The sequence below is a fragment of the Rhinoderma darwinii genome, chromosome 2 (assembly GCF_050947455.1).
Source record: "Rhinoderma darwinii isolate aRhiDar2 chromosome 2, aRhiDar2.hap1, whole genome shotgun sequence".
NCBI classification, from domain to species: Eukaryota; Metazoa; Chordata; class Amphibia; order Anura; family Rhinodermatidae; genus Rhinoderma; species Rhinoderma darwinii.
The window spans coordinates 365830605-365854708 of NC_134688.1; the positions used below are offsets into that span (position 1 = coordinate 365830605).

Below are 24104 nucleotides of genomic sequence, written 5' to 3' on the forward strand. Positions count from 1 at the left end.
TATCTGTAAGTTCCAGATCGAAACAGCGTTAATATTCAAGATGAGCTGATTGTAAGAAATGCCAGCTTGTATGTATAAAGCTGTGTTTAGCATATATTAGACATAAATTATTGCTCCAAATTGGATTAACGTTGAAGTCAAATGACATGGGAAACTGTGCAAGATGCTTGCCGGTGTGCACGGAGGATATGCCGTAGTATGAATAATGAAAACAGGGAGAGAACCTCCAGCTCACCGGTCTGCGTCTCCTGGTAGCGTCAGTCGGATCCTCGCGACGGCCCGCGGTGTGGAATATCAAATGAGGAGAAAGAATTGATCCAGCGCTGATGATGGTATTAAAAGGGAGATGAGAATCCCATGTTTATTGGAGAAAAGTAGTAAAATCGAGAGGGAGACGCAGTCCCAAGATGCAAGTAGTCAGGCTTTGAACCTGAGCCTACGCGTTTCGAACACGAGCTGCGTTCTTAATCATGGCAAGTAAGGTAATGACCGTGTGTCTGAGCTTTCTCTATAAGCTGGGCAATCAGGTGTTGTAGCAAATATGCAAATGTCAGTAATTGGTGAACCACGTCAGTTAAAGAATGACTGGCGATCATCTGGCAGGTAAGTAAAAAAAAAAAAAAAAAAAAGGAAATTTGAATGAATGTATAACATATCCACACATTGATATTGTATATACATCTAGTGTATGATGTTGATACAATTTTGTTGCAGAAATAGAATGTATAAAAGTGACTGCGGCATTGTTAATATTAAGTAAGCCCGTTTATAATTGTTGAGCTCATATAGGAAAATTGAGACACACGGCCCTGAAAATACTTGTGCATACATAAAAAACATTACATGTTGACAAATCATAACATAAAAGATGTTAGTATGTAGAAACAGTTAAAAAAGATAATGAAGAAAAGACGGATAATTGTATATTTCTATAGTGTGACGACCTGTTCAAGATATATGATTGTACAAAAGAAATCTCTCGTTTGTAAAATTGTGCACTTTATGCAGACATCTTACTGGTTTTGTCGTCCCCGCTTACGTCCCTTCCGAATCTCTATCACGTTTTAGACCAATTTTCCCAGATCTCGGGATTGAAAGTCAACCATAAGTCTGAGGTTTTGAACATCAGCATTCCACATTCCATGGCCAAGTTGATACAGTTGAACATTGAGCTGAGATGGAAGGAAGAAAAAATCTCCAATCACCTTACTCCTTGCTATTCCACCCTTTTCCGCACAAATTTCCTCCCTCACACAAAAATTGAAAACAGACCTGTTGCACTGGGCTTCTATGCCTCTTTCCTGGTTCGGTAGGATAGCAGCTGTTAAAATTGCAGTTCTTCCCAGGATCGTATATTTCTTCCGCACTTTACCAATAGATATCCCTGCCCCCTATTTAAAAGACCATCAAAGGCTTATATTGTCCTTTGTTTGGGGGTCCTAAACGATGTAGAGTCCCACAAAGTACTCTATATGCTTCTAAAGTATCGGGGGTTTGAGTTTACCGAACCTCACTAAATACTACTATGCTGCTCGTTTGACGCCTAGTCTCAGTCCACAGTATCAGTAACAAGTTGGATTTCTATCAAACAGGTAGCTACTCCTGATGTTCCTGTCGACCAGTTGTTATGGCTGAAGCCAAACACAAACCACCCGTGTTATGTCCACTCCTCTTCTTCCTTGGCGCTGTGGGATGGGCTTTTCAATGGCGGCTGGAAAAAAAAATCTATACCGAATTGGACACTTGTGATAGACTAGGTGTAAAACCCTGTAATTTTTACCAGTCCATACACCACATGTCGGACTCAGAGATTTTTCTCTTTCACCAGATTCACCATTTTATGTTCTTATTTAAACCTATTTCGGTTTTGCAGACTACCTCAGTATTTGAGAATTTGTTTGAATAATTCTAGGGGTCATCATCTCTTAGCTAATATTTACGCATTTTTGGTTTCTCCATCAGACAGGCTGTCATATATGTCTATCTGAAAGAGGGACTTACACACATCCTTTACTGTTAGGGAACGACAAGACATGTCAGAACATACGGCGAAAATTTATATTAACGCTCCATTAGTCGAAGCCAATTATAAAAAAAAATTCTTACGATGGCACTTAGTTCCCTCTAGACTGGCCAAGATGTTCCATTCTGCCTCGTCTTCTTGCTTCAGACACTGTGGCTGTGTAGGAGACATGCATGGTGGGGTTACCCGAAGGTACACCAGTTTTGGTGACGAATCTTTAATATGTTATATTCCATAACTCAGATTAATTTGAAACTGTCCCCGTAACAGGCATTACTTAATGAAACCGTCCCTGGCTTATCTAAAGCCTCTCATAAATTTGTATCCTTTCTTTTCCTGGCAGCCTTAAAGAGGCTCTGTCACCAGATTTTGCAACCCCTATCTGCTATTGCAGCAGATCGGCGCTGCAATGTAGATTACAGTAACGTTTTTATTTTTAAAAAACGAGCATTTTTGGCCAAGTTATGACCATTTTTGTAGTTATGCAAATGAGGCTTGCAAAAGTCCAAGTGGGTGTGTTTAAAAGTAAAAGTCCAAGTGGGCGTGTATTATGTGCGTACATCGGGGCGTTTTTGCTACTTTTACTAGCTGGGCGTTCTGAAGAGAAGTATCATCCACTTCTCTTCAGAACGCCCAGCTTCTGCCAGATCACGCTGTGACGTCACTCACAGGTCCTGCATCGTGTCAGACGAGCGAGGACACATCGGCACCAGAGGCTTCAGTTGATTCTGCAGCAGCATCGGCCTTACCTGCTAAGTCGATGTAGCTACTTACCTGCAAACGCTGATGCTGCTGCAGAATCAACTGTAGCCTCTGGTGCCGATGTGTCCTCGCTCGTCTGACACGATGCAGGACCTGTGAGTGACGTCACAGCGTGATCTGGCAGAAGCTGGGCATTCTGAAGAGAAGTGGATGATACTTCTCTTCAGAACGCCCAGCTAGTAAAAGTAGCAAAAACGCCCCGATGTACGCACATAATACACACCCACTTGGACTTTTGCAAGCCTCATTTGCATAACTACAAAAATGGTCATAACTTGGCCAAAAATGCTCGTTTTTTAAAAATAAAAACGTTACTGTAATCTACATTGCAGCGCCTATCTGCTGCAATAGCAGATCGGGGTTGAAAAATCTGGTGACAGAGCCTCTTTAATTGATATAGCTACATCTTGGAAAAGCCCTGTGATTCCTCTTCTTCTGGTTAAAACTAAACTGAATTGGATTATAGTCAATGACGGTTTACATTGTATGGTCTCAGATAAGGAGGAGCTCTTCCTTCAAGTTTAGCAGCCATGGCTCAGATACCTCAGGACGATCTCTTAGGTTAATTTTGCCTAGAGGACACTTGACCCTCATTTTCCTCTCCCCCCCCCTTTTATTCTCGCTCTTCTCTTTTACAACATATAGCAATCCTTGGAACATATTTCTATGTAATGATTTAATCTACGGGGAATGCCCCAGACCAGTATTTGCCTTGTTTGATGTACAGTTTACCTTTTCTTGTAAACCTTCAATAAAAATTATTGAAACATAAATGCATGGTCCTTTTTGGAGGCATGACTGGTATGAAAGGGTTTTAATTCATGAGAATACTCAAATCCAGTATAGGTGCAGTTAGTTTACAGCAACTAACCCGTTGAGTAAAGGAAAATGGCTTAGTTGTCATGGAAACCTGGTCTAAAACTGAGTGTATGTGAGTGAGGCTAGTACAGGTTGATATGGAGGAAGGGCCTTGATGTGGAAGACAGTGGTGTCATATTTGCTTTTGTGAATACGTCAAGAACGGACCTAGAGAGCTGAAACCCAGACCAAAACCTTCGGAAGTGCATGATTTACTTATGTGCCAAATTTGTGGCAGATTGGTCCAGTCGTTTGGCCATGCATAAAGAACAGACATCAGACGTTCATAGAAATAGATAGAGATATGAGTTTCCCTTTTTGAATTGAATTACTGAAATAAAATTAAACTTTTTGATGACATTTCAAAAAATAAAATAAAAATTAAAGTTACTTATTTTTATTATATTTTTTATTTCTTTTTTCTTGCACAAGGTGGAAAGTATTAAAAATTAAATAATAATTTGACGTTTTCCTATGTTGGCCACCAGAGGGAGCACTTCCCAGAATTACAGCAAGGTGAATCAGGCAGAGCAGCCTGACCTACAGCTGCAGTAAGTGTGGGAGGGGAAACTCACCCCCTCCATATTTTTGGATACAAGACAGGAAAAGAGGTCTTCAAATTGCTAAGCATTGTCCAGCTCCATTTTGGGGGTGTTTTTGAAAGACGCTATAGGACACAACAAAAGGCTAAGCATATGTTCACACGCTTAGCAAAAAAACGTCTGAAAACACGGAGCGGTTTTCAATGGAAAACAGCTCCTGATTTTCAGCCGTTTTTTAATTAACTAGCGTTTTTCACTGCCGTTTTTCTATAAAGTCAATGACAAACTGCTCCAAAAACGGCTGAAGAAGTGACATGAATTTCTTTCTCGCAGGCGTTTTCTTACAAACAGCCACGTAAAAAAAAAAAATCCCACTTTGGAACAGAACGCCGGTTTTCCCATTGAAATCAAGGGGCAGATGTTTGAAGGCGTTCTGCCTCCAATTTTTTGTCAGTTTACGGACCGAAAATAAGCTGTGTAAACATACCCTAAGGCTCCATGCACACGGCTGTGCCCGTAATTACAGGCACGGCCAGCAGCGGACGGCCATTTTTACGGGCCATGCTCCCATTATAAAGTATAGGAGCACGGTCAGTAAAATAAGAAAATAGGACATATCCTATTTTTTTGGGGCGGTTTCTACGGCACGGACACCCTCCCGTAGACATACGGGAAGGTGTCCGTCGGCCATAGAAGTGAATGGGACCGTAATTACAGGCGATTTTACAGTCGTGTGCATGGGGCCTAAGAATGATGAAAATCAACAGGGAAGCCCCTGTGGTGAATGACTTTTCAGTTGACAGGTTCACACGGCGTGTATTTGTCTCAGTTTTTGATGCATTTTACGTGTCGAAAAACGCATCAAACGCTTGATTAAGCTTCCCATTTACATCAATAGGAAAGCATGCATTTCGTACATACAACACGATTTTTCCCGCAAGCGTTTTAAAAACGCGTTGCAGAGAAAAAGCAGTGTTGTCAATTCTTTGGTACGTAAAGCGTGCCAAATGCTCTAAGAGTCAATGGGACTCCTAATGACGCAAAATGCGTAAAAAAAAAAACACATGAAAAATGCCTGTATTTTAAAAGGCGCTTCACAAGAAATGCTCCTGTATTTTACACATCTACACGTCGGTTTTTCTTGAGCATCGTGTGAACTTGCCTTAAGGGAATTCGCTGCAGACGAGATTTTTATCTTTTATATTACTAACTTTATTTTTATATTTTGCAGTTTCTGCTTGACCGTTTGGACTACTTCGATGATCTAAGTTTTTTTTTTAAAATAAAATGGTTAACGAGGATTGTGCAGGGGGGGGGGGTTTCATTTGACTAAAAAAATATTTTCTTAGTATGTATTCAAAGAGTGCAGTTTTGCCGCGTTTGCCACACAGCCGAAAACCATGTTTAAAAAAATAAAAAATAAAATAAGAAAATAAAATTTAAAAAAAAAAAAAAAAAAAGGGTGGTAAGATCGCATGCGCTATTCTATGTGGTTTTCGGCCGCAAGGAAAAGACGCTGCAAAACTGCACTATGTGAATGCACCCTTAGGGTATGTGCACATGGCAACGTCCGATACAGCTGAAATTACGGAGCTGTAATTTCAGACGTAATTGCTCGTCCTCGCATTTTGTGAGGTGTCATTGACGGCCGTAATTTAGAGCTGTTCTTCATTGAATTCAATGAAAAACGGCTCAAATTAATTCCAAAGAAGTGTCCTGCACTTCTTTGACGAGGCAGTCATTTTACGCGTCGTCGTTTGACAGCTGTCAAACGACGACGCGTAAATTACAGGTCGTCGGCATAGTACGTCGGCAAACCCATTCAAATTAATGGGCAGATGTTTGCCGACGTATTGGAGCCGTATAGCGAGGCATAATACGCCTCGTTTACGCCTGAAAATAGGTCGTGTGAACCCAGCCTTAGGCTGGATTCACACGAGCACATTACGTCCGTAATAGACGGACGTATTTCGGCCGCAAATCCCGGACCGAACACACTGCAGGAAGCCGGGCTCCTAGCATCATAGTGGTGTACGATGCTAGGAGTCTCTGCCTCTCCGTGGAACTACTGTCCCGTACTGAAAACATAATAATTACAGTACGGGACAGTTGTCCGGCAGCGAGGCAGGGACTCCTAGCATCGTACATAACTATGATGCTAGGAGCCCGGCTCCCTGCACTGTGTTCGGTCCGGGACTTGCGGCCGAAATAAGTCCGTCTATTACGGACGTAATGTGCTCGTTCAGTTTTTTGCAGGCAGAGAAGAGAAAAAAATAAAAATAAAAAATAAAAAAAGGGCCTCAGAATTCCTTCAGGAATTTTTAAGAGGATTTTAAAACTGCCTGCACGGTTTTTTCCAGTTTTCGCCCCTGACTATTGAAGCTAATGTTAGAACCATGGGCAAAAACACCACGAAAAACACCTTCAGAAAGATCTGAGGCGGAAGACGCAAGAAAGGAAACGCTGCTTCCCCCCCCCCCCCCCCCGTGTGCTGTAAAAGCCAGGGAATTACACCTCTCCTCCCATTAAAATCAATGTGGGGAGATTGAGGGTTTTATGGCACCGATTCCGACGTGATTTTTTTTTTATATTTCACTACTTTTGTTAAAAAAAAAAAAAAAAAAAAAAGGTTGTGTCACCACATTCTGAGGGCCATAACTTTTTAATTTTTCACCGATCGAGCGGTGTGAGAGCTTATTTTTTGCAGGACGAGCTGTAGTTTTTATCGTTAGCATTTTTGGTACGTAAAACTTTTTCATCACTTTATTACTTTTTTTGAAAGCTAAGTTGACCAAAAAAAACTGCGATTTTGGCGGTTTCAATTTTTATTTTTTACCATGTGCATTAAGTAACACTACACTCTAATAGTTCAGACTTTCACAGGACGCAGCAATACCAATTTTGTTTTTTACATTACTTTAGGGAGAAAATGGGAAAGGGGTTTGAAGTTAATATTTATTTATTCCCCCCTACTACTAAAAACTTTTTTTCACACACTTTATTAGTCCCACTAGGGGACTTGAACCAGCGATCGCTAGAGCGCGCTGGTGCAATACTAACATATTGCAGTATGTTCCCATTCTTACAGGCTTCTGTTAAGCCACAGGCAGGGCTTAGCAGAGACAGAGTGAAGGCAGCCCTGGGCTGCCATAACAACAGTCGTCAACCCCCCCCCCCCATCTCGTTGTGGGGGGGGGGGAGATAAGCTGTCATTGGGGCTGCCCCCCCCCCCCTTTTCAACTCCTCAGATGCTTCGGTTGCGATTAACCCCTCAAATTCTGCAGTCAAACAACCAAGAACAGCGCGACCGCTGCTCCTGGCTGTTATGCTGCAGGTCTCGGCTGTATTTTGCAGCGGATACCCGGGACTATGGAGCTCACCCACGCGTGAGCACGCTCCAAACATCACCCTAGCACGTCTGGGTGTGCGAAGGCTTAAAACCATACGATCAGCAGATGAATCTGCTGATCGCTGCCCTGTTTATACAGGGCAATTGTCGGGAAGCGGTTATTGATCGATCGTTTGCCCAATGTAAAAAATTTATTTGTTCTAGAGGTGTAATATTTACTTCAAAGCGTCCCCCATGTTGATGGTGTAGGTGCCTGGATATGCAGTGTTTCAGAAAGGGATTGTTGGTGTTAGACCCTTAAGAACTAGGATCAACAAACACAGATCTGTTTGGTCCTGCCTATACAGTGAAGGAAATAAGTATTTGATCCCTTGCTGATTTTGTAAGTTTGACCACTGTCAAAGACACGAACAGTCTAGAATTTTTAGGCTAGGTTAATTTTACCAGTGAGAGATAGATTATATAAAATACAAAACAGAAAATCACATTGTCAAAATTATATATATTTATTTGCATTGTGCACAGAGAAATAAGTATTTGATCCCTTTGGCAAACAAGACTTAATACTTGGTGGCAAAACCCTTGTTGGCAAGCACAGCAGTCAGACGTTTTTTGTAGTTGATAATGAGGTTTGCACACGTTAGATGGAATTTTGGCCCACTCCTCTTTGCAGATCATCTGTAAATCATTAAGATTTCGAGGCTGTCGCTTGGCAACTCGGATCTTCAGCTCCCTCCATAAGTTTTTGATGGGATTAAGGTCTGGAGACTGGCTAGGCCACTCCATGACCTTAATGTGCTTCTTTTTGAGCCACTCCTTTGTTGCCTTGGCTGTATGCTTCGGGTCATTGTCGTGCTGGAAGACCCAGCCGCGAGCCATTTTTAATGTCCTGGTGAAGGGAAGGAGATTGTCACTAAGGATTTGACGGTACATGGCTCCATCCATTCTCCCATTGATGCGGAGAAGTAGTCCTGTGCCCTTAGCAGAGAAACACCCCCAAAACATAATGTTTCTACCTCCATGCTTCACAGTGGGGACGGTGTTCTTTGGGTCATAGGCAGCATTTCTCTTCCTCCAAACACGGCGAGTTGAGTTAATGCCAAAGAGCTCAATTTTAGTCTCATCTGACCACAGCACCTTCTCCCAATCACTCTCAGAATCATCCAGATGTTCATTTGCAAACTTCAGACGGGCCTGTACATGTGTCTTCTTGAGCAGGGGGACCTTGCGGGCACTGCAGGATTTTAATCCATTACGGCGTAATGTGTTACCAATGGTTTTCTTGGGGACTGTGGTCCCAGCTGCCTTGAGATCATTAACAAGTTCCCCCCCATGTAGTTTTCGGCTGAGCTCTCACCTTCCTCAGGATCAAGGATACCCCACGAGGTGAGATTTTGCATGGAGCCCCAGATCGGTTTCGATTGACAGTCATTTTGTAGGTCTTCCATTTTCTTACTATTGCACCAACAGTTGTCTCCTTCTCACCCAGCGTCTTACTTATGGTTTTGTAGCCCATTCCAGCCTTGTGCAGGTCTATGATCTTGTCCCTGACATCCTTAGAAAGCTCTTTGGTCTTGCCCATGTTGTAGAGGTTAGAGTCAGACTGATTAATTGAGTCTGTGGACAGGAGTCTTTTATACAGGTTACCATTTAAGACAGCTGTCTTTAATTCAGGCACCAAGTTGATTTGGAGCGTGTAACTGGTCTGGAGGAGGCTGAACTCTAAATGGTTGGTAGGGGATCAAATACTTATTTCTCTGTGCACAATGCAAATAAATATATATATAATTTTGACAATGTGATTTTCTGTTTGTTTTTTTATATAATCTATCTTTCACTGGTAAAATTAACCTAGCCTAAAAAATCTAGACTGTTCATGTCTTTGACAGTGGTCAAACTTACAAAATCAGCAAGCGATCAAATACTTATTTCCTTCACTGTATATATTACCAATCAAATTGACATACTAGTAAGTATATCACGTAACTTGTGGCAGTTTAAAAAATGATTTAATGGGAAAAAACAACTTTGTTGGCAATATTACATTTGAACGTTATTTTTCGGTGATTAATTTTATCACAGCAGAGACATCTAACAGTATTGCATATGACGCCATCAATTTGGGAAAAAAAATTAATTTGGACTTCTGTCCTACTATCTTCTTCTCTAAGGCGACTTGGGACTATAATGTTCTTAATATCGCAGCCCCTTCTGTAGGTAAAACCTAGTAAGATACAATTCAGGATTGGATCACTCTGTAGGATGCCCCAATGTTTGTTTTTTTTTATACTTCTTAATGTGTGGTGTCCACTTTAAAATCTGTAGTGAAATTATGTTTGCGTTTGTTTGTTGAGGTGTTCTCCTTTTCTTTGTGTTTATGTAGCAGAGTTTTTTTGTGATCAATGATGTATGATTGGCAGATTCCACAATTTGTCTATGGTAGTTTTTTCCCTGAGCCTTTTTATCAAAATGTTCGCTTGCTGTCTAAGAGTGCTTTCTAAACTACAGTGCTTGAATTGATTGTTCGCAATATTAATATATTAAGCCAGGCTTTGTAGTGTGCGCACTGGAGAAAAAGAGATGTAAATGTTTACATTAATTTTCAAAATAGATTTTTGTGGTTATTGTATTTTGGTTGATTGTAATATATAGAAAACCTATTGTGCAGTAAGAGAAAATTCAGTGACGGACGGACCCCAGTTATTTAAAAAATAAACAATTTTCTGCCTCTTCTTTTAGTCCATCCCAAAAAGGATGAACAGATTGTCTATATATCTTTTGTAATACAGAAGCTTCTTTTTAAATACACTATTCATATGGATGTGGGTGTGTTTGAATTTTCCCATGAAAAGATTGGCAAAAGTAGGTGCAAAACTGCTCCCCATTGCTCTACCCAGTGTCCGTTTATATAATTTTCTATTGAAGGAAAAAAAATAGTGTGTTAATATGAAATGTATGCGAAGAAAATAGAGTGATAACACTTGTAACAATAGGGGTTAAGACATTACTTACGGAACTCACATGTAACTATATGAAGCCATGTGCAGAAATGACCGCTACGAAAATTGTGTCAAACACTAAAATATAAACAAAAATGTCCAATTAACTATGGTCCAAAGAACTTTTACAATAATGCTCACCACTTAGTAGAGATTTCTTCTCTTCCTAAAAAAAAAAAAAAAAAAAAAAAAAAAAAAAAAAAAAAAAGGTCAAAAATAAAAGAGTAAAGTGCCCTTGAGTTCCACTCAGACCTATTCCCTAACAAAGGGAACTTAGATAATGACCTCTTAGGATAGTCTCTATAACAGACCGGGAAGCCAGAACAAATGGAATCCCGATAAAAACGTAGACTGAATAACATAACCAATACTTTATAACCTCCAGCGAATAATATTTCGGCTGAACACAAACCGTGGAATAAGATTTTAAAGAGGCTCTGTCACCAGATTTTGCAACCCCTATCTGCTATTGCAGCAGATAGGCGCTGCAATGTAGATTACAGTAACGTTTTTATTTTTAAAAAACGAGCATTTTTGGCCAAGTTATGGCCATTTTTGTATTTATGCAAATGAGGCTTGCAAAAGTCCAAGTGGGTGTGTTGAAAAGTAAAAGTACAACTGGGCGTGTATTATGTGCGTACATCAGGGCGTGTTTACTACTTTTACTAGCTGGGCTTTCTGACGAGAAGTATCATCCACTTCTCTTCAGAACGCCCAGCTTCTGGAAGTGCAGACACAGCCGTGTTCGAGAGACCACGCTGTGACGTCACTTCCCCAGGTCCTGCATCGTGTCGGACGAGCGAGGACACATCGGCACCAGAGGCTACAGATGATTCTGCAGCAGCATCGGCGTTTGCAGGTAAATCGATGTCGCTACTTACCTGCAAACGCTGATGCTGCTGCAGAATCAACTGTAGCCTCTGGTGCCGATGTGGCCGACACGATGCAGGACCTGTGAGTGACGTCACAGATCTGCACTGCCAGAAGCTGGGCGTTCTGAAGAGAAGTGGATGATACTTCTCATCAGAACGCCCAGCTAGTAAAAGTAGTAAACACGCCCCGATGTAGGCACATAATACACGCCCAGTTGTACATTTGCAAGCCTCATTTGCATAAATACAAAAATGGCCATAACTTGGCCAAAAATGCTTGTTTTTTAAAAATAAAAACGTTACTGTAATCTACATTGCAGCGCCTATCTGCTGCAATAGCAGATAGGGGTTGCAAAATCTGGTGACAGAGCCTCTTTAATAAACTTCCCATGAACACTAAGGTAAAGATTTTATATACATCGTACGGGGTTTTGTGACCTCAAACTGTCCCGCCCTACCCATTTACAAAAAAAAAAAGTGCAACAGCCTCTTTTGTCTGTCCAGTTTTTTGTTTTTTTTTACTGTATAAAATGGTGTGCTACCCATGTACAAACACATACAAATAAATATATTATTATATACACACACACACACGTAAAAAAAAAACATCTTTCTGGAGACAAAAAAAAAAAAAAGGTTCAATCTGCAGAGGCGACAAGCCTTCTTTAGAGTGAGAACTGTGAATCTATGGAATAGTTAACCACAGGAGCTGTTCAAGGGACCGCAGTAGGCGGCAGCCAGCTTTTATAGTCACTACATATACTCACGGATAAAATGCAATAGTGTCGTGCCTACTACAGTACTACATGAGTAAATGTTAAGAGTATTCTTCAGTGTACATGCCATGCACAAGACAATATCACCTTAGAGGAGCGCCACCTTTTTTTCTTCCCTTCTATAGCTACTCTTGTCAATGTCTGAAATTGCAGCTTAAAATAAAATAAATGAGCTTTCTAGAATACAGTGCCATCATACAGCGACACACAGAATGCCTGCGGCTATGTTGTGTGCGTGAGACCTAAGAAAGTTTTTTTTTAGGCTGGATTCACACATGCAGTTTTTGATGCAATTTGAGCAAACTGCAAGAGTGGATCCAAAAGTAAAGACGGATACGGAATATCTCCTCTTTTGCATGAACTCCTGGATTTGGCTTACAAAAACACAAAACCCTGCAACAAACCTTAAACGTGCGAATCCAGCCTAAGGCTAAATGCACAGGTTGCGGAATTTGGTGCATAACATCTGCATCAAAACCACAGGTATATGTAGGTAGTTCTGCAGGTAAATTCCGCAACTAATGGTGTGTTTTTTGATGCGTTTTAGGTGAGTTTTTACGTTGCAGAATTTGGTGCATTTTCTTTTAGGCTGAGTTCACACGTCGCGGATTTGACGCAGATTTTCAACGCAGATTTTACACTTTGCAATGCAAAAGGACGAGATCTGCGTCCAAACCGCAACAAAATCTGCGACAAATCCGCAACATGTGAACTCAGCCTTAAAACTAGTTAGATACAATTCGCAAGCGGAAATGCAAGATAAATTAACATGCTGCGGATTTTAAAAAACGCACCGCAGGCCAATTTACGTGTAGAAGAAACGCAACGTATTAGGCCAAATGCATAGTGTGCATTCGGCCTAATAGTAGAACTTATTTATTTTTTGCTATGTTGTGTTAGTATATCAAAGATACCCCTATGATCTGACAGCATACCTAATGAAGTACAGGATGCGAGGTATATTTAGATGGAAGGCTCGATGCACAAAAATTTTGTAATACGTTTCGCATGAACGGGAAAGCTCTCGATGGACACACTAAATATGTCCATAGGGTTCCATTAGCCCAGCAAAGGCCAAATCTGTACTCTTTTGGCTTCAGTCGTGCAGATAGACATCGGTTTACAATTTATTTTTTTTGGAGCATGGAAAAGCATTGTGTACTATTTAACATGGTAGTCCTATGGGTGATGTATACCACAGTGGCTTACATCACAGGGATACGTCGGAAGCTTTTCCTGGTGTATACGTTATACATATTGCAAAATCGTGATGTGCACAAAGCCTAATTCACAGTAACACAGTGCACCAAGATGGCCTATCTTTTGATAGTGAAAAACATTAGTACACCCTCTACAGCAACTTAAACCTCTAAGACCTTTTGCCATGTTAAGTAAATATTATTGCCAGAAACCATGTATTCCAGGAATCTAGATTTTGTAGAAGAGCAAACATACATAAGATGGAAGAAAAAAAAAAAAAATAGTTCCCACGCTCTCACAATGGATAAACAAAGTCGAGAAAATTTACTATATAGAACAAACAGTGGCACTCTCTAACCGCTCCTACACTAGATTTGGAAACCCTGGACAACTTTCCGTACCTCAACCCGGTTTCTGGAGGTAGCCTTGGTCACACAATAGCCATCCTGTATATGTCCGACTGTAGGAATAGTTAGTTCTCGGGTAGTCGTATCATTGTAACTAACACTTTTACATTTCAGATAAATTTATCTTGTAAATCTCTCTCAATCCTCTTCCCCCTCCCCCTTATAACCTTTTCCCTTCCTTCTGTTCCCTTGTATTGTGTATTTACATTGCATCACTAACTTTTGCATCTTAACCTAATCGTTAAGTAATTTCTGCATATGCAAAGTTACATTGTAATTACTGGCATTTTGCATCTTCTTGATTGTAACTACATATGCTGTCTAAAACGGTTTGACATTCTGTTTGTATGATTTACTTTTGTTTAAAACAATAAAAAGAAAATGTAAAAGAACGCAGAAGTCTGATACAAGCAACAAACAAAACAACTTAGCAATATTCTCCAAGTCCATTCCATTACAAACCCCTTCATAGTAGAAATACCAATATTTAAGGCAACAATTTATTGTGCACCCTTAATTAAACTAATAGTAGTTTAAAGCGCATTGCAACAGAAGAAATAAAGGATGACACTGTGGCCACATTGGAACATTTTATTATGAACAAGTGAACAAAAATCTCAAGTCCACTTGCACTGAAATATATAGCACAAAGACTGCACAAGCATAAACCAGGAGGAAAAAAAGTCCTATATTCAGACCGTGTTTTATGTGGGTTAACATTCACAGTGGAAAATTAGCTTGTAAACTTACTGCCACTAGGAGGCAGCAAATACATATCCATATACAAGAGTACACATTATTGCACGTATAGTAAAATCACGAGGATCCGTAATTAAAGATAAAAAGAAGAAGTCGCAAATTATCCTACAGGTCAAGGGGGTTGCCAACAACTATTACAACTTCTCTCTATTCTTCTAGTCCATAAATAGTGGGGTGTTTTTGTTTTTTTTAATCAAAGAGGCTGGGTTTACATCACGTTCAAGAGATCTGTTCTCCGATGTCTTTTAGGAAGACTATTAAATCAGAAAAGATTGGATTGTGGCAAAAGGGTAAGGGGAAACTCCTATCCTTCTTTAAAGGGAACCCGTCACCAGCATTTCACCTATTAAACCACCAATACCTGGTGAAAGTGGGTGAAAAGTCATTTTTATGTAACCTATAAATTACCTTCTAAGTAGGCTCTGTAGTTTTAGTATTCCATTTAATGTTCCCGTGCTGTATGCTAATGAGCATAAAGGAGTCACATCTTCATTCCCCAAGCCTTTCAGAGTTTACCCCGACTTACTTTTGGTTGACAGCACCGTGACTCCTCCCTCACCCTCCCCAGCACACACGAAATCCTGAGCATCGATGTCCTGTTCTGGTGCGTGCACACAACGGGAAACCATAGCGGCGCATGCTCAGTAACTAGATTTGAAGCCCGGATGAAGCAGGGGAGGATATCGGACCATACATGACAGGAGCATGCGCGCTCAGATGAAATTTTGGCATTTAGTGCAGGCCAGTTTTCAGCGGTGGGCCTGCATAAGAAGATGAACGAACGAGACTGCCGGATTATTAACATAAAAAAGAGTTTTCAGACCGTTCGCCAATGATCTTTTGACAGCAGCGGCCAGCGAGGGGTGAATAGAGTTCAATAGTTGAAATGCTGCTGACAGGTTCCCTTTAACCTACTTTTTTCTACTAATCGCTACTGCTAAGTGATCTTTATATACCAGTCATAATTAATAAAGACCCCTGTTCTTTCTAGAAGCTGCAGGTTTTCAATATTGACAATTAAGCCTGCGCTTACACAGTGCTAGTACTTTGTGACAGTTTCCTGATCACAAATTATGATCACCCCCGATTCCCACTGAGAATATATAAAAAGTGTCCATCCTCTGTCTATTTCCTTTTGGTCAGTGGAATTAAAGAACCCTTTACCTGGTGCCAAATACTTTATTTCTCTGCAATCTTGTTTTCTCACAGAGCTTCTGCAAGGCAACAAGCTTATGTCAATTAAAATTACTTCACGGCTTCCACTATGAGAGGTGTGCTGCATTTGTCCAGAAAGAATTCCAAGGTCGGGACAGAAAAAGAATGGCGCCACTAGCAGTGTTGAACTGCTGTTATGTTATGAAGAGCTAGAATCAATTGCATCGGTCTTGTCCTAGATAAGGGCATTTATGCTGATGTAGGGATTGGATAAAAACATCCAATTGGGTTATATGTACTTTGACTTGAGTTCGATTCCTTGCTTGAAATGCAGAATAAATAAGAAAACATATTACTTAATTATGGAAAAATACCACTACCACGTCAATTCAGCTGCAGTTTACCCACATCTTCAATGAGGACGGACGACTGTAGAAGAACTCCTGTAGAATCTTCCCACATCTGGCAAGGCAGTAGTTTGTCTAGTTATCTCCATGGGCAAACACCACTGCCCCCTAACTACACAAACTACTACCTCAGTCAGACATGAGCATTACAAGTAGTCTGGATGCCACCTCCAATGTATGTACTCCATTTCTGCATAAGAAGAAATTATTATTATTATAAAGAAAATACATGTAGAGGTCGTGACATAACTACCTCAATATATCTAACAGAAAGGAAAGGTCCCTTATTTCATATATATGTGTCCAGATTCTAAGAGAAACAAACGCACAGGGAGAACATTTATGAAGACAAAGCCTTGGTCATAATTAACATGTCTCATATGGCGCAAGGCACGAATGCCAGCCACTATGACTCTACGCCATCTTTTGCTGAAAGGTTAGCATCCTAGCATCTCTGGGGATAAACTATACCTTGGTCTCGACTCACAAAGGAATTTTGATAGTTGATGGTACTTCAAGGCCCCATGGTAGCAACAAGAAAAACCTCCATCTGAAATCAGAGGCACGCAGAGGTACGGTAAGGAAGTCATATTACGGATCCATTTTACTCAGAGGTAGTATGGAGCCATAATATGGCCTTAAAGGGACCCGCTCACCAGAACAGGGCACCTTTCATCAGGATATCTAATAGACATTTTGCCCAAAAAAAAGCTGAACTAGATATCCACAATCGAGCCCCGCAAAGTGTGAATAAGGGACCTGGATGATACATATAGCTTTCACATATGCCCATTTCGGTTTAAGCTGGCTCAGCTATTCAGCAGTTGAAACGAGTCAAGGGCTGAGCAGTCTACTTCTAGTCCTCAGTATAGCTCTGCACAGGGAAATTTAGTGGGCGTTCTCCGGTACATCTTTAAAAGGGCACCATGTAAAAATTGTAACCTAGAAGGTAACGTATCCTGGTGAAACAGTCACATTAAATAATCCTGAGCTGGATCTCTGCAGTAAACGTGAACCTTTTAGTCAGGATACAGACAAGAATGAATCGCCCCCTACAATAATGAAAGAAATAAAAACAAATTAAGAATTTCAAAACATTTTGGAACTTCAGTTGGTTAAATTAGTACTACAATCTGAAATAAATAAAACACCTCAGTATTTCTAAACTTTACATAAAGTGGCATTTATAAATGTAAACAAATAATCCTATTGCTAGTCATTTACTCCATGTGATCACAGGCAATGACCACAAATGTGTAATAGACTAAAGCTAGATTCACACGAGCGTTTCAGTTCTACGTCCGCAAAAATCGCAGCTTATTTGCAGTTCCGTGTGCATAGTGCGCGTTTTATTTTTTTTACGTGCTGGGTATTTATCCGCATTATTTTTTTTAGAAACGTGTGAGAATCTCAGACCACACACGGATGACGTCCATGTGCTGTCCGTTGTTCTCACACACCCATTGACTTCAATGGGCTGCATGGTGCGCACAAACACAGAAATAGGACCTGCAGTAACTCGGACACACGCTGCGTGAAAAACAACGATTGTCGGAATAGCCCCATTGAATTACATAGGTCTGTGTGACAGCCGTTGTTTTAATGTCCGGAACCCGGACGTAAAATACGCTCGTGTGAATCAGAACTTACCCAACTGCAAGGTGCAGATAAGGAAAACCCAAATATGTCAATTTATAGAAGTCTATAAAAACAAGATTCTCATCTGATAACAGTTCAGGTGACAAGTGGTTAAACAAACAAGGATCGGTGATGGATGTGGTTGCCAAGCACCATCTCCTAATAACCATTTCTTTTTATTCATTAGAAGAAATAAGGATCGGTAAAAACTTGCTATGTGCCACCTACATTAACAGATACACACGTGCCAGCTACGCCAGTGGCATACAAGAGTAGAAAACGTAACGAAACTGGCATTTTATTGTTTTCGACCAGGTATGTGGCACCAGTTTTAGGCTATTACTCACTTTTCATTGTTTACAGTCAGTTCTACTGAACTTTATTCTAAACTACTATTATTATTTTACGTATAACAAACTTTAGGCGGCAAACATTTCTTCATACCCTGCAATGGGTTAACATTTCTCCCTGCTATGCCTCAGCCATCCTTACTGCAAAGGGGAAAGGTGCTGCTCTAACAGACTGCCCGCTCCACCAATGGTAGAGCCCATAGCCTTTAAAATCCATGCTCTTAGCCAATGAAAAGAGTCAGGGCGAGATACAGCTAGGTTAGGGTGTCTCTTGCTCTGCCACGCGTGCACCCACAAGATGACACTGCTGCAGACCAGGCCTGAAAGTGCATAGGATTCCTGAAAGCAGATGTTAGCAGAAAATAAAATTAAACGCATCTGACCAAGTGCCACACATACACAGAATATACCCGCATACGCTCGTGTACCCAAAACACGTAACATTGTCCTATACACCTACAGGCATACGTATAAATATATACATACACACAAATACCGCATTTTAGAACAAAAACGATACAGCTCAATACAACATACGGTTGATTCCATACACGCATGCCGGAGCTTTTTCTTCGAATGTAGGCACATACTAGGATTCCGGATACTGATCCGGGATGAACCTTGGAATGTTGGAGCCCAAGGCGGCCAGAAAGCAGCAATCCCTTCAAATATGGCGGCTACGTGATGGCTTTTCAGCTGCGATCTAGCCTAAGTTCCAGGATCTTATAACGGGACACCTTTCTAGGGGCCCACATTTGCATTATACTAATCAGAATTAGCACCCTGACTGTATTAGGATCAATGTGAAAGCAGCAGTTATACATGGCAGATGACTCCAGTCTCCACGCAATGCAGTGAGAACTACAGGCAGGCATGTGGGAGTTGCACTGTTGCCGGGGAACACGTGTTAGAAGTGACATGCCGCCCCTGTGTTCCATACCCGTCAATGATGACGGTGAGAACAGGCATACTCACCAGCATCGAGCCAGTGATGCCGCAGCCGTCCTCTGCAATGACCTCTCCTCCCCGAGCACATGGAGGACTGCCTAGTTTGTCCGCTTGCCTGTACCCGTTGTGCGAGCTCTCCCAGGGGCCTGCCTGATAACGAAGAAGCCTTCCCAGCAGCGTCCATATGGGAACTGAGAGACTGACTTCTTCAGGCTTCTCCCTCACCCCCTCCATTACATCCCAACCCCTCGACGTCACATGGTGCTGCACCAATAGAAGCGCGCTCATTTTTTTCTTAAAGGGATAATAGACAGCTGTCTGAGGAGAAGTCGGCTTCAGTAGCTTCGGGCGTCAGGGAAAGTTTCATTTTTTTTTATTGTGAGGTGACATTATTTTTAACCTGAAGCGCCCCATTTATTACTTGGTCGCACTGCATCGTCTTCATGGAGTAAAAATCTAGTTTTACTTTGCCAAAACAAAAATGAGGCGTTTATAAAGTGTTGCAGTCATATTAATGAAGTAGATATGTTATTTAGAATTGGGCAAATGTGGTCCATTTTTATAGAGCCACTTGCCACAGTTTTTTTTGCATATTTAAGCCCTGTACACACAGAATATTTTGACAAGCGTTTTGGCCTTTTCCGCAAAAACCCGGATGAAAATGCCTCCTATTGATTTCAATGTGAGGCGGGGGCGGTTTTCTCCCGCGAGCGGTAAAACCGCCTTGCGGGAGAATGAAGGGACATGCTCTATCTTCGCGCGGTTATGCCTCTGACCTCCCATTGACATCAATGGGAGGCAGAGAAAGCGTATTTCACTGAGTTTTTTGCCCATAGCACTCAATGGGCGCGAGCGAAAAACGCGGCGAAAATCACGGCAAACGCCGTGCAGGAAGGTCAAAATCTGCCTCAAAATCCCAAACGGAATTTTGAGGCAGAATTTTCCTCCTGCAAAAAAACTCAGTGTGAACACAGTACCTCATGGCCAACATGTCTTTTTCATGTTTTCGCCAAATTTAATTTATAAATGTATATCGTGCATGTGACTTTATGTTAAGAAAACGTACGCAGGTCAGGCAGTACACTGTAGGAGGGTTTTCTTCACACGAGCGTATCAGATTCACACGTGAAAAACGCGCGTGAATCTGGGCCGTGTATTGCGTTATGCATCAGTGTTCTTTGCGAGTGGCATGAGTTATTCACGCACTCGAAAAGCAAATAATTATTTTTCAATTGATTTGATGCTCAAATCACGCACCGCACATGGATGTGCTTCACGCACCCATTGACTTCAAAAGGCGGTAGGTGCGTGAAAATGCGGCAATATAGCTCATGCAGTGAGTTTCACGCAGCGGACTCTCGCTGCGTGTGATTTCCATGCGCAGGACTTATACCATATTAACACACAACTATTTGACTTTTTAATCTGATGAATATCACACAAAGGCATGGCTTAAAGTTCCTGGGCCCCAATGCAAAACTAACGGCGCCCTCAACTATGATATGCCATGTATAATACTAGTGTGCTATTATAGGACAAAGAGGCTCTTTTATACAATTTGTATAATTTTTGTCAACAAAAATAAATTTAAAAAATTGCACTTTTTATAAATCTGCGCTAGGCAGAGAAATGGCATGTTGCATTCAAAAATGCAGAAGGTTATCTGCTCGTTCCTTCACCCATAGGACAGACAAACATTTTTTGCAGTTTATCTGTTGGATTTTAATCTGCAGAAACGCCATGCAAGCATAAAGGCCTCATTCATGTACAGTGAAGGAAATAAGTATTTGATCCCTTGCTGATTTTGTAAGTTTGTCCACTGTCAAAGACATGAACAGTCTAGAATTTTTAGGCTAGGTTAATTTTACCAGTGAGAGATAGATTATATTTAAAAAAAAACCTGAAAATCACATAGTCAAAATTATATATATTTATTTGCATTGTGCACAGAGAAATAATTATTTGATCCCTTTGGCAAACAAGACTTAATACTTGGTGGCAAAACCCTTGTTGGCAAGCACAGCAGTCAGACGTTTTTTGTAGTTGATGATGAGGTTTGCACACATGTTAGATGGAATTTTGGCCCACTCCTTTTTGCAGATCATCTGTAAATCATTAAGATTTCGAGGCTGTCGCTTGGCAACTCGGATCCTCAGCTCCCTCCATAAGTTTTCGATGGGATTAAGGTCTGGAGACTGGCTAGGCCACTCCATTAATGTGCTTCTTTTTGAGCTCCTTTGTTGCCTTGGCTGTATGTTTCGGGTCATTGTCGTGCTGGAAGACCCAGCCACGAGCCATTTTTAATGTCCTGGGGGAGGGAAGGAGGTTGTCACTCAGGATTTGACGGTACATGGCTCCATCCATTCTCCCATTGATGCGGTGAAGTAGTCCTGTGCCCTTAGCAGAGAAACACCCCCAAAACATAATGTTTCCACCTCCATGCTTGACAGTGGGGACGGTGTTCTTTGGGTCATAGGCAGCATTTCTGTTCCTCCAAACACGGCAAGTTGAGTTAATGCCAAAGAGCTCAATTTTAGTCTCATCTGACCACAGCACCTTCTCCCAATCACTCTCAGAATCATCCAGATGTTCATTTGCAAACTTCAGACGGGCCTGTACATGTGCCTTCTTGAGCAGGGGGACCTTGCGGGCACTGCAGGATTTTAATCCATTATGGCGTAATGTGTTACCAATGGTTTTCTTGGTGACTGTGGTCCCAGCTGCCTTGAGATCATTAACAAGTTCCCCCCGTGTAGTTTTCGGCTGAGCTCTCACCTTCCTTATGATCAAGGATACCCCACGAGGTGAGATTTTGCATGGAGCCCCAGATCGATGTCGATTGACAGTCATTTTGTATGTCTTCCATTTTCTTACTATTGCACCAACAGTTGTCTCCTTCTCACCCAGCGTCTTACTTATGGTTTTGTAGCCCATTCCAGCCTTGTGCAGGTCTATGATCTTGTCCCTGACATCCTTAGAAAGCTCTTTGGTCTTGCCCATGTTGTAGAGGTTAGAGTCAGACTGATTAATTGAGTCTGTGGACAGGAGTATTTTATACAGGTGACCATTTAAGACAGCTGTCTTTAATGCAGGCACCAAGTTCATTTGGAGCGTGTAACTGGTCTGGAGGAGGCTGAACTCTTAGGGTATGTTCACACGATGAGAGTAATTTACGTGTGAAAAGACAGACTGTTTACAGCTGCCTCGTTTCACACGTAAATGCTCCTCGTAATTTACGAGGCGTCTGAGACGCTCGTAAATCTTGAGCTGTGCTTCATTGAGTTCAATGAAGAACAGCTCAAATTACGTGGCAAAGAAGTGCCCTGCACTTCTTTGCCAAGGCAGTCCATTTACGCGTCGTCGTTTGACAGCTGTCAAACGACGAAGCGTAAATTACAGGTTGTCTGCACAGTACGTCGGCAAACCCATTCAAATGAATGGGCAGATGTTTGCCGACGTATTGCAGCCCTATTTTCACACGTAAAACGAGGCATAATACGCCTCGTTTACGTCTGAAAATAGGTCGTGTGAACCCAGCCTTAATGGTTGGTAGGGGATCAAATACTTATTTCTCTGTGCACAATGCAAGTAAATATATATAATTTTGACTATGTGATTTTCTGTTTTTTAAAAAAAAATATAATCTATCATTCACTGGTAAAATTAACCTAGCCTAAAAATTCTAGACTGTTCATGTCTTTGACAGTGGGCAAACTTACAAAATCAGCAAGGGATCAAATACTTATTTCCTTCACTGTAAGTAAATAAGGCCCTTATGCAATTTGTGCTTTGGTTTTAAAAAAAATTCTATGGTTTCTGAGGTTTGCTTCAGTTATCTGCAGCATACATCATGGTTTTGTTTAACTTTTTTTTCCGCCATCAATTTCAATAGTGAAAGCAGCAGAAAAAAGTTATCATGGTATCCTATAAAAGCTATACCATGAACATTTAGAATTTTTTCTTTGAAAATAATACAAAATTACAGCTGAATGGCATGTTAGCGGCCGTTTACATATATCCATTGTCCCTTTCAGTTTCCCTCCTGCGTGCGGAGGGAAACTGATTCTAGAACGGATACCATAGCTTTCTATGGGATCTCTTCTGGCACAGGGGACATCAGTTGTGGCGCCGTACGGCGCTGGACCTGTGCAGGAGCTGTAGCTAAAAATTTTACCTGCAGCGTTTTTGGGTCTGGCTCCCAGGGAGGTCTGGCGCCATATCCTATCTTAATAAACGTCGGGTGCTGCTGTATCCACCTTCCGGCAGCACCCGGCAGGAACATGGATGTGAGCAGGAGCGGAATTTAGTGACACCCCCCTGTAGATAGTGCCACCGTATCTGTGGCCGGGGATGCCCTCCATGAGGCGCCCCTGGCGCCACTGTCCATGTATGGACAGTGACGTCAGGGGTTACCACTAGGAGCGGAAGCCCAGGTCATAGCATTACCGGGGATTCCGCTCCAGGCGATGCCCCTAATGTCACTGTCCATATATGGAAAGGGGCTCCTGCAGGGAATCCCCAGCCACAGCTACAGTGGCACAATCTACAGGGGGGTGTCACTAAATACACAGTATTGGCAACACTGTGGTCAGGGATTCCGCTGAGGGATTAACCCCTAACGTCACTGTCCATATATGATATGAGGCACCTGGAGGGATTCCGCTGCTAGGGGGAGCTATCTACAGAGGAAGGGGGGTAGCGCTATATAAAGTGGGGGTTGTGCCATCTACATATAGGTGATGTGTGGAGCCATATACAGGGGTCGCTGTGTGGCGCCATCTACAGGGGGCGCTGTGTTGTGCCATCTACAGGGGGAGCTGTTTCGTGCCATCTACAGGGGGTACTGTGTGGCGCTATCTACAGGATGGCTTCGTGACCTTATCTACAGGGGGTACTGTGGCATTATATTAAGAGGGCACTGTGGCATTATCTACAGGGGGTGTGGCACTATATACAGAGGGAACTGTGGCATCTACAGTGGGTGTGTGGCACTATATACAGGGGTTTGTGTGGCACTATCTAAAGAGGCCACTGAGGCATTATCTACAGGGGGTGTGGC

General features: G+C 41.7%; 1 protein-coding gene and 1 long non-coding RNA gene across 2 annotated transcripts in view; one reads left to right on the top strand and one right to left on the bottom strand.

The window, feature by feature from the left end:
* Window positions 1-19278, bottom strand: part of LOC142743258 (uncharacterized) — a 126089-nt gene extending 106811 nt beyond the window's left edge. The window contains exons 1-4 of the long non-coding RNA XR_012881527.1: window positions 19073-19278; window positions 17085-17161; window positions 10675-10699; window positions 2107-2179 (exon numbers count right to left, since the gene is read on the bottom strand). This is a non-coding gene — a long non-coding RNA (uncharacterized LOC142743258). The remainder of the gene's footprint in view (window positions 1-2106; window positions 2180-10674; window positions 10700-17084; window positions 17162-19072) is intronic.
* The window catches only part of RHOC (ras homolog family member C), a 115069-nt gene that overhangs the window by 3807 nt on the left and 87158 nt on the right, over window positions 1-24104 (top strand). The window lies entirely within an intron of this gene.